The sequence below is a fragment of the Coenobita brevimanus genome, chromosome 111, assembly GCF_032717465.1.
Source record: "Coenobita brevimanus isolate Jiangsu-jjx chromosome 111, ASM3271746v2, whole genome shotgun sequence".
Lineage (NCBI taxonomy): Eukaryota > Metazoa > Arthropoda > Malacostraca > Decapoda > Coenobitidae > Coenobita > Coenobita brevimanus.
The window spans coordinates 7,467,127-7,482,213 of record NC_137064.1 but is presented as its reverse complement, the minus strand read 5'-3'; the positions used below and the strand labels follow the sequence as shown (position 1 = coordinate 7,482,213).

At 42.8% G+C, this 15,087-nt stretch overlaps 1 pseudogene; it reads right to left on the bottom strand.

Moving 5' to 3' along the window:
* Positions 1-13,172: 13,172 nt before the first annotated feature.
* On the bottom strand, positions 13,173-13,290 carry LOC145417965 (5S ribosomal RNA; annotated as a pseudogene).
* Positions 13,291-15,087: the final 1,797 nt, after the last annotated feature.

Sequence of the window (15,087 nt, the reverse complement as noted above, 5' to 3'; positions counted from 1 at the left end):
TGTTCTGTTGTTATGAATAATTTTTATGATAGTTCACTGATTCTTTTCTTGGCTCTTTTGCTCTGAACTGGACTACTAATGTCTCAGAAGCTTCACGATTCCATTCTTTAAGATTGATTAGGTTTACGATTTTCAGTCACTGCTGCTGCCTCACTGAGGTAACATTCATTTAATTCCTTGAGACTGATATACTTATGAAAATATTTTTACATTTTGGCTGTATTCATAGAATTCAATCATTGCTACTCCCTTTGGTAACATTTTTTATATTCCTGTGTCAATATATTTAAACAGTTTATACAAACTGCAATGTGAGTATTTATCTATCTATCTATATCTATCTATCTATCTATATATATATATATATATATTTATAAGTGAGTCCTTGACATACGAAAGGGATAGGGACCAAAAAAAACTTTCGTAATCCAAAATTTCGTATATCGGAACAATTTTCCCCATTAAATTATACGAACCAGCGCTTGCAACTGCGTGAGTACAGCAGCTTACCAAGCGAGCCTGGGAACACCAGATGCTGTTGGCATCCCTACGTGTCAAGTGGGGTTGGTGGAGGATTAGTGTCCCTCCCTGTAAAACAATTAACTCTAAGCCCTTGGCCACCCCATTTGGGATACATGGCATCTGGCAATGAATGAATGAATGATAAATTATACATATAAAGGGGGGGATGTGTTCCAGGACCCCATTGGACCCCCCACTAAAACTTTACCCCTCCTATTTAGAAGTATGCAATACATGTATACAGTACTATACTATTGTACAGACAAAAAAATAAAACATACAACTAATTACTGTTGCATTAGTACACTGTACAGTTAAATATAGACCTGTGCTGCAGCTGGAGATTCGTGTTGTTAATATGGTGCTAAGTCCATGCGAAAGCTGCGGGTCCTCGTGGCTTGGCAGGCAGCTGAAGATGAAGAGAAGGAGGTTGCCATCTTCTTGTACATTTCCATTTTCTTTGTCACAGTCCCAACGGTTGATGGTGCAAGGCCTAAAGCTCGGCCAATCTCCAAGACTCCCTGCCCCTCCTTGTGGCGTCTTATTATTTCCAATTTCCTCTCAAGAGTGAGAGTATGATGCTGTTTCTTCTTTGCACCTGGTTCCCCAGATGCTGGAGATGATGCATGGCGCTTGGGTGGCATGGTGAAAATATGAAAAGGTGAAGAACAGCGTAATGTACAGCAAAACTGAGAGGAGAGGAAGGATGTGACTCGACTGGGAAGCGCACAAAAATGTGTTTACCAGAGAGGGGTTAGTTCATTTTCTCGCCGCAAGCGAGTGCGGCGCTGTGCAGCACGCCCATTTTGAATTTTTCGTATTTCGTCTCATATCGTTTTTAAACTATCGAGACACATACTTTCGTATTGTGGAATTTGTCCTACATTTATCGCTTTCGTACCATCGGAAATTCGTACTTCAAGTTTTGGTATTTCAAGAACTCACTGTATATATATATATATATATATATATATATATATATATATATATATATATATATATACAGTAACCCCTCCAATATCCGGATCAATAGAGCCATCGGTAGATTCGGATATTGGTTTCGTCCGGATATTGGGCCCCAGCTTATGGACTTGTACTTATGGACCCTAACTCAGAGAAACATCTATACAACTCCCTCCGGACATGCATAGCACCTATTTAACACCCAAATCACACCAATAAGGCACATAAATGACTGAAATAAATGCAAAAGAAACATAAAATGAGGGTTTAGAAGTATGTTCATACATTAATAAACATTCTGGTACTTATGGACCCTAACCGAACCTAACTCTGAAAAACACATTCCTACTGCACATGCATGAGGTAAGTATAGTATGGAAAAAAGTACAGTATGAAACATTCTGGTAAGTATAGTATGGAAAAAAGTACAATATGAAACATTCTGGCTACTTACAGCAAGTCCCTGGCCACCTCGATGAATAACCGCCTCCTCTCGGACTCTGACAGTAAGAATGATTTCCTGAAGCACTTGCAGTACACTCTTCCTAAAGTCTTGCACTGAACTTAGTCAATAACACACAGAAGTCCGTTCTCTTCACAGTGTTCACTTTAGTCCAAATAATGTTCCAGTTAACTTTCGTGTTGCACATAAACTTTTCCCAATCTTTTCAATTTCTAAAGCCAAAACAAAGAAGGTTAGTTACGTTAAATTTTGTTTCCACTGAGTCTTTTCTCTCATTTTGAAAACCTTAACACAACACACCGTTTTTTTCGCTGCACAACACTCAAAATTCCCGTGTGGTCTAGTGGAGAAGTTCTTGCTGTTTATTCACTGTCAGAGTCCGAGAGTATCACTGGCAGGCGACCAAGGGGTGCATCGGTGGGTCGTGGTGATGGCGTACCGACTACAGAAGACTCTGAAGATAGCCGCAAACTCACATCAAGCGGTGACTCCACTGTAGCTGATGTGCTGGGCTGTGGCTCGGAGCATGAGGGCCTGTCTTGGGGAGGCAACGGAGTGGAACCAGGGCTTGGCACAGCGGGGGTCACGGGCCTGAAAAAACTGTCAATCGTTAACTGACGCAAGGACCGACGATTCTGGCGATTGATGATGCGCTGCCGGAAAGCACACACTTCCTCCACGAGTCCCAAGGGCCCCATCTCCCTGTCGCAGTCCAGGTGTTCCAGGTAGTCTAGGACGAACCCTAGATGTTCCCGGAGTGCGCTCAGCTTGGGGATGGCTGGAGTAGTGTCCTGCTGAGAGGAGTCCGCATCATCATCGCCTTCGTCATCGGAATCTTCAAGTTCGGGACTGACACCAGCAACCGAAGACGCGATCTCGATATCAGACAACGTCTGATACCCAGGATCGCCCTCGTCGTCGTCCAACCACTCACGAACATCGTCCACATCAACATCGTCGCCGTGCGTACGTAGCCGTGCATGGAAGTCATCCACGTCAAACCCTAGAAAATCGTACTCCACATCTGTTCCGAGAAGCAGACGAGACCAACCATTTTCAAGAGTTTTCACAGGGACTTCCTTCCATGCACTAGCCCAGTTGTACAGCGCAGACTTGATGTTGTAGCGGCGAAGGTTTTCCAAAGTCCGCTTGCCTCGAGTGTCACGTCCTTCCCTGCGCTCGTCCTCGTCCTCGAGAACAACCATCACCTCGTCCAGGAACTTCCGACGGTACAGGCGCTTTGTTGCCACGATCACTCCTTGATCCATGGGTTGAATGAGAGCAGTCGTATTAGGTGGCAGAAACATGCACCTAATATGGCCATTCTCAGCAACCAAGTCCTTGTCGCACGGGTGGGCAGGTGCATTGTCGAGGAGAAGGAGAGCCTTTACCTGGTCGCGAGGAATTCCCAGTGTCTTCGTCTGGTACTGGATGACCTCCTTGACGAAGTGGCGGTGAAACCAGTCTTTGAAAATCACAGCTGTGAACCATGCTTTCAAAGAATGGTACCATACGACAGGAAGGACATCCATCACCCCACGAAGGCACCAAGGCTGCTTTGCACAGCCAACAATAACGGGCTTAAGCCGGTGCATGCCGTTAGCACTGGCACAACACAAAGCAGATATCCGTTCCTTAGAAAGCTTGCGGCCAGGTACACGCTTCTCCGTCTCATCGGCTAGAGTGTTCGTTGGCACCGAGCGATAGAATAGGCCAGTTTCGTCCGCGTTATAGACTTGACCGAGAGTGAGGCCCTCCCTGTCGATCAAGCCTTTCACCTGGTGCCAAAACTCGTCAACTCCATCCTCGTTAGCGTCCAATGCTTCGCCATGTGCTTTACGGTTAGTAAGGCCATGTCGCAACTTGAACGCGAAGAGCCAACCCTCGGATGCCTTGAAGTCTAGGGCGTCGTGAAGCCTTGCAAACTTCTCAGCAGCAGCCTTCAGCTCCGTTCCACGTACCATCAAACCAGCTGCACGTTGCTGTCGGTACCAAATCAACGTGGATCGGTCGATTTCTGCAAACTTGGGGGTAAACATAACCTTCCTTTCCACGTTGCGTTTGCTTCTCGACGAGAAGTCAGCCGTGTACTGCATGAGTTTGTCTCGGGACCTCTTGATATCGAACAAAGTTGATCGGGCCAGGTTAAACTCGCGGAGAATGCGTGAAGAAGACCAACCCGCATCAACTTTCTCCAATATCTCCCGTTTCTTCTCCAGAGTCAACACCACTCTCTTCCTTTTCTCAGGAGGCGGGGCCATCATCACACACATTAAGAGGAGGGCAGAGAGCAGCAGGAGGCCTTGCAGCAAGTACGGCACCACCACAAAAGCGAGCACGTGGGCAGCCATTGCGAAGAGCGTAGGTCCAGTCGCGGTGAGAGACAGGCGGGAAGTGGGGAGGATGCAGCGGCGCTCTATCGGACGTCGGAGGAATGACGAACCAAAACAATGGTCTCATGCGGCGCGCGCGGCAAGTTCAAATTACGGACGGCAAAAAAAAAAAAAAAAAAAAAAAAAAAAAAAAAAAAAAAATTTAGGTTTTTTTTTTTTTTTTTTTTTTTTTTGTTGGATTTTCGGACCATTTTGGGAATGTTTGATCCCAGGACGATAAGGTTCGGTTAGTGGGGATGTTCGGTTATTGGGCGTCCGGATATTAGAGTGATTACTTATACATATATATATATATATATATATATATATATATGTATATATAGGTATATATATATATATATATATATATATATATATATATATATATATATATATATATATATATATATATATATATATATATATATATATATATATATATATATATATATATATATATATATATATATAGGTATATATATATATATATATATATATATATATATATATATATATACACATACATACAGGCATATATATATATATATATATATATATATATATATATATATATATATATATATATACACACATACATACAAGTATATATATATATATATATATATATATATATATATATATATATACATATATATATATATATATACATATATATATATATATATATATATATATATATATATATATATATATATATATATATATACAGTGGGCTTGCACAGTGTGCGTCACCACAGTGCGCGATTCGCCTTGTGCACGAGTGACCAAAAATCATAACCAAAACCCTTTAATGCGCGAGTTTACTGCACAGAACACGAGGCAGAGGCAAGGAGTGGCTCAATAATGCCATTTTCTACTAGTGCGCAACCACCCCTCACAAAGCGCGTCACGTGTCGTCATGTTTATGCGCCAGGCAGAGTCAAGTTGAGCAGCCTAGCGTGATGGAAGGCAGGACTGAGCTGTGTATGTCAAACAATAGCAAGATCCTTGCTGCCGTGGATAAACTCAAGGAAGAGGTGAAGGAACAGGAAGTGAGCAACCTAAGAACGGAGGAACTTCTGGTTGGTATCGACAAACTCTTCTGTTTCTACACAGACAGGCACAGGGAAGAAATAAACAGGAGAAGACAGACGCTCATAACAAGCTACACTCAGCGGGCTCAAGTTGGTGAAATAGCGGAACCATCGACATCGTCTGCTCCTGTTCCTGTTGAGGATGAAGAGGATGCTATGTCAGAGGTGTCAGCATTGGACTTTGAAGGGTTTATGGCCGAAGTGAGTGACTTTGATGCTCCTGGGGAAGGTGATCAAGAGGAGTCTGCGGAGGGAAGTGTTCGTGCGGTGGGGAGTGCGGCGCTGTAAGTGTTGCCACACCTCGGAACCCCTGTTATTTAAGGTCATCAGGCCTGTTGTCTACTGTTGTTAAGGTGACTACCCATATTTTTGTTATTGTAGCTATAACTTTAGTACAATGTCTGAAACATATGACCTTTATTATGTCTCTAAGGGCCAAAAAATGTCCAGGTATGAGGGGGTACCGCCCATATGTGAATTATTCCCATAAGATTATGTATTCCTATTACACGAATTCCCAGTGCGCGAGCTCGTGCACCGCCCAATCTCTTGCGCACTGTGCGAGCCCACTGTATATATATATATATATATATATATATATATATATATATATATGTATGTATATATATATACATACAGTATATATATATATATATATATATATATATATATATATAAATATATATATATATATATATATATATATATATATGATAGTGTTTCGAGAGAGACTATGGGGAAGATCATGAGACATTATGGAATACCAGAGGAGTTAGTGAGGGTCATTATGAACATGCATGAGGACACATTTTGTAAAGTGATGGTTGATGGTTGTCTGAGTGATTCGTTTGAAGTCAAGTCTGGAGTAATTCAAGGTGGTGTTCTATCGCCTTTACTATTTATATTGGTCATTGATTACATTATGAAACGCGTTGGAACAGAAACCGGTGCAGGTATACTTTGGGGAGAGAACAGGAAACTTTTGGATTTAGATTATGCAGATGATATAGTTTTGATTTGTGATGGGCCAGAAGAGATGCAGAGAGTGTTGGACTGTTTGGTGAGTGAAGGTCGCAAGGTGGGTTTGGTTATTAAATGTGGAAAAACTGCAGTAATCAATATGAATATGGAAAATGCGCAGGAATGTGTAATTGGAGGTATGGTTGTAAAGCAAGTTGATAGGTTTATATATTTAGGTACTTATTTAGCCAAGGATGGTTCTTTGAACTTTGAATTCGAGGAAAGGTTAAAGAAGGCTAATCAGGCAATGGGAATGCTTAAAAATATTTGGAATAATAACAATTTTTCTGTGCATACAAAAATCAAACTTTATAAGGTAATGGTTAGGAGTATCTTAATTTATGGACACGAGTCTTGGTACAGCACAGTGACTATGGAAAATAAATTCTTGACGTTTGAAAACAATGCACTTAGAAGAATATTAGGAGTTAAGTGGTGGGAAAGGATACCAAATAGTAGAATTAGAGAAATAACGGGAGTGCAGCCGGTCGATGAATATGTTAGGTTCTCACGATGGAAGTGGCTAGGACATGTGTATAGGAGACAGGGAATAGTACGAGGTACACCAGGGTGGGTGGCACTTGGTAGGAGAGGTAGAGGAAGGCCAAAGGAGACGTGGGTGAGGAGCATGAGACGGGAAGCTGGAGATGAGTGTTGGGGAGATCTTGAGGAGTTAGCACAAGATAGGATGTGGTGGTGTGAGTTCATCGAGGCCCTATGCATCCCCGAGGGTGCTACAGGAAATGATTGATTGATATATATATATACATACAGTATATATATATATATATACAGCAAACTTGCCCCCAACACGTGGGTTTCGTTTCTAACATGGCGCGTTCGGCGCGAAACCGTGTAAGTTTTAACTACTCCTTATTTTGCTCCCTAGATCTCTTAAACGTGGTCTTTTGCTGTTATCTGCCATTGGTAATCAATATGAAGCACTTTAAATGGTTAGAAGGTTTTTTTAATGTTATAACTTACAATACAGTACTGCACACCAAAACTTCAACATACAGATACATAAACACAAGGCAACATTCCGATGCCGAAACCAATCGGTGTCGGAATGTTGCCTTGTGTTTACGTATTTGTATGTCAAAGTTTTGCTCTGCAGTACTGTATTTGTAAGTTATAATGTTAAATAAACCTTCTAACCACTTAAAGTGCTTCATATTGATTACCAATGGCAGATAACAGAAAAGTACCACATTTAGGAAGTATAGAGAGCAAAATGGTTTCGGGACTATTCGCTGTCAAGCCAGTTCGCCATCACAACAATAACAATACAACATAGACTTTGATGGATCCCCCTGAAATATAGTTATTAAAGTATAGATTAATTAATAATAAGTATATTTATAAAAGTATTGATTAATTAATGTAAGGATATTTATAGAATGACAGGGAATCATCCAGGGTGCGAATTGTCCTGACGGAGAATGGACATGATGGCGAATTGTCTTGGAACCCACCGATCGTTTGTAATCTATAAATCAAGTTAACTGGTTACAAGGCTTTATTTAATGCTTTAACATTCTTTAAGTGCTTTAACTTACAAGTGCATACCAGAATAGTAAATATTTAACTTACAAATACAGTACTGTAGAAAAGCAGTACAGCAAATATTTAACAAATAAATAAAAAGGTAATATTCTGACTCCTCTCAGAAAACTGGTTATAAGACTTTATTTTTTGCTTGAAAGTTATTTAATAATACTTTAACTTGCACATAAACTTACCAGAACAGTACTTTAAATATTAAACTTACAAATACAGCACTGAGGAAAAGTAGTACAGTGAATCACATCGCGTGTTCAAAACAAATCGTGCGTGCTGAGCTGATGTTCGAGGATTTGGCCTTTCAAAGGCCTCTCTTGCGTAAATTTATAGTTTTCGTAATGATTCTTTAATCTTACGTTGTCTTATACGCATCCCAGCACTAACTGCGTATAATTGCGAGCGCGTTTGGCGGGAACGTGTTTGGGGTGAGTTTACTGTATACTGTATAAATATATATATATACAGAAGGCTCTTTTTGATACAAACTGCAATATGAGTGTTCTACATCCGTCTATATATATACTACAGTGAAATTTCAAATTTTGATGGACATATGTACCTAAAAATCACTGCAAAATTCAAATCATCGAAATTTAAACTAAACTTCTTATGGGAAAAGTTAGTTTGGGTCTGGGGCCTCCAAACCTAACTACCTAAAATCATGATTTTTTGCCCACACTCTGTGTAAACTTTATGAACTATAATTGTTGTTAACTGTAGTTCTGCACTGTATTGCCATACTGTCAGCAAGTGTATACTTGGTGTATTTCAGCCCTTTCCTGTATTGCCATTTCTCCTTTGGCTGCGAAGATTTAGAGGTTCCAGGCTGCTCTCATACATTACCACTGCTACCCAAAGAACCACTCTTGCTTGCCATTTGAAACAGGTAAGATGAAAATACATACAACTAAACTGCAGTGAAATGCATGTCCACATATTGTTAGGGTCATACTTTTTCTTATAATTTTCCTTCACATCTAGCATTTTGGTTATCTTTGCTTGTTTTGGTTGGAGTCTGGCCCTGAGAGCATCGAAATTCGCGAATTTGCATAGAAAAGTAAGGTAGGCAGACCACTCCAAAATGCATCGAAATTTGATTAATCAAATTCTAAACTGTCCAAATTTGAGATTTTACTGTATATATATATATATATATATATATATATATATATATATACACACACACACACACACACTAATCTCTCCAATATCCAATGTAATACAGCCAAAGGCATGTCCAGAAATTGGGTCCATCCGGTTATTGGGCCTGAGGCTTATGGACAGGTACTTATGGACCCTAACCCAGCCTAACTCAGAAAACCACCTACATACCTCCCTACTGGACATGCATAGCACCTATTTAAGACCCTATTCACATAAGTACGGGACACAAAGCTTGAAATAAAAGAAACGGAACCAGAGAATGAGGATTTAGAGGTGAGTATGGAAAGTATTTAGCAGCTGACAGCCTACTGAAACTCGCCAACAGACATGAAAATCACTATGAAAATCACCTTTTTTAAACCCTATGCACACAAATAAGAGACACAAAGCATGAAATAAATGAAATGGAACCAGAATGAGGATTCAGAGGTGAGTATGGAAAATACTTAGAAGTTGACAGTGTACTTACAACACGTCCGTTGTGGCTGTTACGAAGATTACCCTACCTCAAAGGCTCTGACAGTGGTGAAAATGCTCTTGAAGATGCTCTTGAAGCAGGTACAGTTATCCAGTGTTGTGCTCCACTTAATCCTTAGCACTGTGAATTATAATTGTTTAAACAAAAACGAGCATGAACAGCAGCCATCCCGACAATCGTTTACTCGCAATGGTAGTTTAGCGGGAACTGGGGAGGGGAAGGGGAGCCTGGGGAGGGGGAAGTGCATGTAAACACAGCTGTTCGGCGCTGCATGCCAAATTCAAATTACAAGTGAAAATAATTCGGATTTTTTTGTACTTTTTTACATTTTTAGGCCATTTATGGGTTCCGAAGGCCCGGGCCCAAAATGTCCGGACACTGGGGTGTCCGAATATTGGGCATCCGGATATTAAAGAGATTACTGTATATATACATGTTATGCTAGGTGTTTTTAGGTCAACTTCTCGTCCTAAGAACACTAGCTACTGATTGGGGTCATCTTTCTAGACCAGAACTAGACCACACACAAGAGGAACAGGGCATAAAAACTCGGCAGACCACCCTTACACATATATTGCCTTAATTTGAATTCCTTACAATGTACAACAATTATATACAATACAGGTTATATGGACGATGTCAGGCTTTGGTATACAACAAGTACTGCACACAATATATAGAAGAGTAGTCACTGTCGGTCAGGACTATTCATCAATAATACACAGTGGTTGTAGGCACAGTCTGAATAGTCTTTACTGTACAGTCCTAGTGTATCACTTGTTAGTTCTAGATTTAGGCAATTCTCACTGCACATTAGAGATGCCACTATGTTGAGTATGGGCACTGTCAGCCTTCACTGTACCTCAGGTATGAATAAGACATATAACACAGACACTGTCAGTCCCTGGTTCATATGGTGACACTGGGATTACACTACTAGGCTTCTTGGGCTGCTGAAACTTGGGTTAATCATAAGTGGTGCCCAGGCGTGGAAGGCTGGTTGTTGGGCGTATCCTCCCGTAGGGGGCATGGGACTACTGCAGGGGGTGAGGTCATTTGGGGGTGGCTGTGGTTTGGTGTACAGGGAGGCCCTTTCCTGGTGGGGCCTCAACCTGGAAGGTGGCCCTCAGAACTGGGGTTGAACAAAGCTAACAGGCGCATCTGTCGTCACCTGCTCCTGGTGTAGGGTCATCAGCAGGACGGGCTTGCGAGGTCTCATCCTGGGGTTCTGGGGACGTCCCTGGGTGGCTGGGGGCTGTGGTCACCACTGGGCTGGACCGCTGTCAGGAGCTGCCTGTGGTGTCCCTTCCGAGTGGCGTCCGTCAGCACTGGGCATCGTCCAGGGGAAACCTGTAGGGCATGGATCCCCTCTCCGGGATAGGGCCCTGCCACCACTTCTCGAATGGCAGTTCCTCCGGGGGACTATACCTGCAAGGAGAGTGAAAGGGGCATCCCACTTGGCCTCCGGATGACAGGTGGACCTAGCCAGAAACTTCCTCCGAAGGGGTAGTCCCAGAGACTGTGGATAACAGGCGTACAGTGGCCAACTCTTCCCCGACACGTACAGTGGCCGACGTCGCGGTTCCATAGGCTCTAGGGACAACAGCTGAAGGGTGTACAGTGGCCGACCCTTCCCTGGTACGTACAGTGGCGGATACCACGGTTCTGTTTCCTGAGGAGCAGGCAGATGAAGGGCGTACAGTGGTCGACTCTTCCCCAACATATACAGTGGCCGACGTTGCGGTTCTGCCTTTGCCTGGCTTGCCAGCCGACGTGTGTACAGTGGCCGTCATGTACAACCCGGGGCCTACAGTGGCTGCCACCACAGGGCTGGTTCCAGGAGTGGCTGCAGCTGAAGGGCATACAGTAGCCAACCCTTCCCCGGTACGTACAGTGGCCGATACCGCGGTGCTGCAGGGGGCAGCAGCTGAAGGGCGTACAGTGGCTAACCTTTCCCTGGTACGTACAGTGGCCAATACCACGGTGCTGCTTGGGACTGTCTTGTGGACAAGTCCCACCCTGATCCTGGCAAGTGTTGGTTCTGCTGTGATGTAGTGCGCCGGTACTGTTTAGTTGTTGTTGGCCGTGTTGAGGGGAAGAGGGGCGTAAGGCCGTGGTACACCTAGGCCCGTCCGGGACCACCGAGATATCAAGGCCCCACACATGGGCCTGTTTTGGGCAGTGACGTCATTACGACTGGGGTTTGGCAGGCACATGCACCCGTGTACTGTGAGGTACGGGCAGGGTCATACCACTGATGGGTCATCTTACACCTGAAATTCCCTTAACAGTGTAGAAATCTGTGGAGTGAGACCATGTACAATATGCCGTGTTCTTGTGCTGTGACCAGATGCAAGGGAAATTATATACAAGGGCCTAAGGTACATGTATATGGCTTTCCCAAAGATAGTATCTCGCAAGCAAATGGCTACACACCATTAAGAGAGAGAACATTTCACCCAGCCAACACAACAAGGTAAATATGGTACTATGACTCCTTTTAGTTGTTACAATTATGGATAATAGTCCTATACAGTATAGACAGAAACTATGAACTTACATAAATATAGCCATATAAGGAAAACTAGGCTTGATTGCAGGCGAGAGGGAACATTATTGGGAGGCTTCTGTCTCTTCTGAACAGTGTCAAATTCTTTTCACTTTTACTCTGTCTCTCTTTTGAACATTGTCAAATTCCTTTCACTTTTGCACATAGTTGGTGTGGTGCTGCCTGCTTCTTCCTTGGCCTTTGTCATTCTTTTTCTGTGCCTGCCCTCCTCTCTTCCTGTTTCTCCCATCTTTCCTGTCACTTCTTATTGCTTTTCTTTCCTTTACAGGTGGCTTTACATTGAGTGACAAGCCAAATGGTTTCCTGTAAGCCAAGAAACCATTTACAACACTGGGTGATAACCATATAACCAAATCATATGTGCTCCCTACATGTCAACAAGTGGGTTGGTGGAGGGGTTGTGCCCCTCCCCGTAAAACAAAATAACTCAAAGTCAAATGGCCACCCCTTATGGGATATGGCATCTGGCAATAGAGAGATAGACATTTACTTTAATTGCCCATTTAACTCCCTTATATCTTAGTCCCATACAGTCATTGTTTTGGCTTGGTGCTAGCTTTTCAATTCAAACTCCTTGAGGGAGGATGCTGTGAATAATTTGCTGTATATTGTAATCAAACCCATTTCTTTTGAACTGATATATTAGACGTTGCAGCAACTACATGGAAATTTTAGCCTTAGGAGCGTATTCCTTAAAAAGTCAGAAATTATAGGACAAGTTTGAAAAAAGCGCTTCAGAATATTTAACCTTGATTAATTTAGACATTTCCGTAGTTTCTTTGTGTTGTTATTTTAATTCTCTTGAGTACTGTAATAGACTTGTGCAATACTAACGTTTTTCATTCATTCATTACCAGATGCCATGTATCCCAAATGGGGTGGCCAAGGGCTTAGAGTTAATTGTTTTACATGGAGGGGCACTAATCCTCCACCAACCCCACTTGACACGTAGGGAGAACGTTATGCCAAGAGCATCTGGTGTTCCCAGGCGGTCACCCATCCAAGTACTAACCAGACCCAACGTTGCTTAACTTCGCTGATCGGACGGGAAGCGGCGTACTCAACGTGGCATGGACGTCTGGTAATTATATATCTATTGTTTTCCACACAAAATAGTATACAACTCTTTAAATTGGAGGAGTATCCAAATACAAGAGTTACCCTAAATATTTAAATGCAGTTTTCTGTAATAGTGAGTATACATAAACATAAGCTAAGACTTCAGAAAAGTAGACTCTAATCACAAATAAGATGCAACACAAAGACAATAAACTTCTTTTGTTCTCATGAAGTATTATTTTATTTCTACCTATCTCTGTGAAGATTAAGTATCTAGGTTACAGATTAATGATGTTCAGTACTGCAGTTGAAACTAATATAATGACAAAACTATGATCTCTCCCTCGTGTATATATATATATATATATATATATATACACATGAGAGAAGGAGCCTCTGTGGTACAGTGGTAGAGTGTGCGTTTCGTACACTGGTGAACCAGGGCTCGCGCCCCGCCAGGGTAATAAACTTTGGGAGTGTTCACCCGGCCACGTACTGCATTGGCGGACACAAGGGGTGCTGTGATTGAACCAGTGTCGCTTACTATAAAGTATGCTTGCACCCAGTCGACTTGCGCGGGCTGATTACACTTGGTTCACAGGCTATACACACATCCAAAGCCACTACAACACTACAATTACACTTGCAAGCACTCTCACCCTACATAAAATCTCTACCAGACAGCCTAAGCCACTTGGTGGAGATACATTGGCTGTATTGTCCCGACTTCGGTCAGGATAGGCCGGTCCTGCAGTGGATACTCAAACAGCTGATGATGATGATGAAGAGAGAGAAAGAAGCAAAATTCTACAAGTGAGTGAGGGTTGGTGAGGCTGGCAGCACCGCGCGGGGTACCCCAGTCATGATGACGTCGTGAGGGAAGTTGCAGGCCTTGACACCTTGGTGGTCCTGGCCCTCTCGCTCAGGCCTGGTGCTCTCTCTGCTTGCCCCTCTGTGGTCTCCTTCTGGGGTGGGTGTGGGGCTGTGGGGCTGTCCTAGGGTGGGTGTCTCCGTGGGGGTGTGTATTTCAATCCACATGCAGTAAGCCCTTCACATAGGGATGTGGATTTTCTGTGAATGTTTGGCCCCCCCCCCCCCTTAAATGCCACTACAGCTGCAAATCACCCCTTGTGAGCAAGTGTGCACATACTGTACAGTACGTCCTCCAATTTTGCGAGAATATGGCCGACAAAAACCCTCGCGAAATTAAAATTTGCAAAACTGAAAAAATATATGTATTAATGGCAAATTGGTCGACATCAACCCAAGGTAAGCACTTTTTCCCACTCTTTCTCTCAATTCTACCTCTTAATTTTATGATGATAAATGAAAAAAACAAACCGATGTACTGTACAGTAATATTAATACGAAAAGTAAACATCATAGAGAGAGAGAGAGAGAGAGAGAAAAAAAAGCATTTACATTGATGTAAAGACTGGCATGGTGTGCAGGACTGGTGGCAGGGCGAGGCTTGTGTGCGGCTACTGTGGCCCCGCGGGGTCCACATCATCACTATCACTGTTGACAGATATTTCCACAACTTCCTGTGCTTCTTTTGCCTCTCTCATGAATCCCTCGAAGTCAAAATCGTCATTGGGGTCATCAGGATCAAAATGGTTAGGGATGCTAGGATCACTGACTGCTTGGGGAGGGATGGCATGGTGGCTGATCGATGGGGCAGGGTCGTTTGGGGTTCTCACGAATTTTGTGATTAGAGACTGCTTCCTCTTGTTAACCCCATCTCTGTGGAGGTCAGCATAAAAGTGAAAGGCCCTGTCAACACTGTGGCACGCTTCCTCAGCCCTAAATTGGTCACATTC